At 36.6% G+C, this 2,144-nt stretch overlaps 1 pseudogene; it reads left to right on the top strand.

Annotated features, from left to right (window-relative positions):
- Positions 1 to 295: 295 nt before the first annotated feature.
- Positions 296 to 1,324, top strand: LOC148758455 (histone-lysine N-methyltransferase SETMAR pseudogene; annotated as a pseudogene).
- Positions 1,325 to 2,144: the final 820 nt, after the last annotated feature.

Here is a 2,144-nt window from a genome sequence, read left to right as displayed (position 1 = left end):
GCCATCTGACATGACTATGTACCTATTGAACACTTCCTCCAAACCAGAGATGGACTGACAGGAATATTGCCTGAACACCTGAGAGTGCTCACATAAACAATATTTTATTAAGTTTGTGCTAACATAATTGCAGTTTTCGCATTGTTGAAATTTTCTGTTTAATATTGGAATACATTCTTAAATAAATGTGCTTATGCTATACATCATTTTAATGGGCATTTCTTGCTTTATGTTTTGTTTTTTGCTAATGACTTATTACTTGTTTTTTATTGTTTATGTATTTTAGACTCTGGAAATGATGTGAGACAAAAAGCAAATGTGAACGATTTTCTTATTCGAGTTTAAAATGGGTCGTAAAGCAGCAGAGACAACTCGCAACATCAACAATGCACTAGGCCCAGGAACTGCTAATGAACGTACAGTGCAGTGGTGCTTCAAGAAGTTTTACAAAGGAGCTGAGAGCCTTGAATATGAGGAGCAGAGTGGCCGGACATCGGAAGTCGACAACGACCAGGTGAGAGCAATCATTGAAGCTGACCCTCTTACCACTACACGGGAAGTTGCCGAAGAACTCAACGCCGACCATTCTATGGTTGTTTGGCATTTTAAGCAAATTGGAAAGGTGGAAAAACTCGATAAGTGGGTACCTCATGAGCTGACCACAAATCAAAAAAATTGTCATTTTGAGGTGTGGTCTTCTCTTATTCTATGCAACAACAATGAACCATTTCTCGATCTGATTGTGATATGTGATGAAAAGTGGATTTCATACGACAACCGGCGATGACCAGCTCAGTGGTTCGACTGAGAAGAAGCTCCAAAGCACTTTCCAAAGCCAAACATATACCAAAAAAAAAAAAATGTCATGGTCACTGGTGGTCTGCTACCGGTCTGATCCACTACATCTTTCTGAATCCTGGTGAAACTATTACATCTGAGAAGTATGCTCAGCAAATCAATGTAGTGCACTGAAAACTGCAATGCTTGCAGCCAGCATTGGTCAACAGAAAGGGCCCAATGCTTCTCCAGGACAATACCCAACCACATGCCACATAACCAATGCTTCAAAAGTTGAACAAATTGGGCTGCAAAGTTTTGCCTCATCTGCCATATTCTCCTGACCTCTCATCAACCAAATAGCATTTCTTCAGCATCTGGACAACTTTTTACAGGGAAAACGCTTCCACAACCAGTAGGATGCAGAAAATATTTTCCAAGAGTTTGTTGAATCCCAAAGCACAGATTTTTATGCTACAGGAATAAACAAACTATTTCTCTTTGGCAAAAATGTGTCGATTGTAATGGTTCCTATTTTGATTACTGACAATGTGTTTGAGTCTAGTTATAATGATTTAAAATTCACGGTCAAAAACTACAATTACTTTAGCACCAACATAATATTACCTTCTCAAATGATCCACTAATAGTTATGATAAAGTTGCATCCAAGTTTTCCTAAAGGTTAAAAATACGGGCAAAGTTCTATTAATTGATCTGTCCCTCAAGTATTATACTTCTAATTCTAAATTTGTAGCAACCAGTTAAGACATTATGGAATCTTTTCCTTAGAATTTTGCATGTTATTATTACATACCCAACATAGCTTGAATGGAAAAGTTGAAGGTGGCAAAAAACAATATTTATCATCCAAGAGTTGAGAGAACAATTCACCATAATAGAGTGACTATCATCTCTGCCTGAGCATAATCTCATCAATCTTTAAGACTCAGTTCAAAATCACTCCTCTCAAGCCTCCCTTAGCCATCAGCATCCTTTATCTTTGTCACAATTCTAAGACTAACCAGGACATCACAGTCCATTTTTGTTCACTTGCTTTTCTACTTCTTCAAATTAAATTTGGAATCTTTTGTTAATAGGGCTTATATGTTTCTGTATATTCAATACTAAGTTAGATTCTGATTAGACATTTAATACAGTCTCATTAATATATAGATAATCATATGCTACCCTGTAGATTTTAAAAGGTTTGTCTTAATGCTTTTAAATTCTAAGGGAAGGAATGCAAAGAGAGAGGAAGAAGTGAGTCATTGCAAGAGCTGATGCACAAAAAATGAAAAGTGATGTCTGAAAGATTGAATGTCATGTCAAAATTTTTTTTTCAAAGCAATTAAACTGGGCTTTGGA

This window comes from Rhinolophus sinicus, chromosome 3, assembly GCF_057876585.1.
Source record: "Rhinolophus sinicus isolate RSI-liver-muscle chromosome 3, RSI-T2T, whole genome shotgun sequence".
NCBI classification, from domain to species: Eukaryota; Metazoa; Chordata; class Mammalia; order Chiroptera; family Rhinolophidae; genus Rhinolophus; species Rhinolophus sinicus.
Note: the sequence above shows the minus strand (reverse complement) of the source record. Positions and strands in the feature narration are given on the sequence as shown.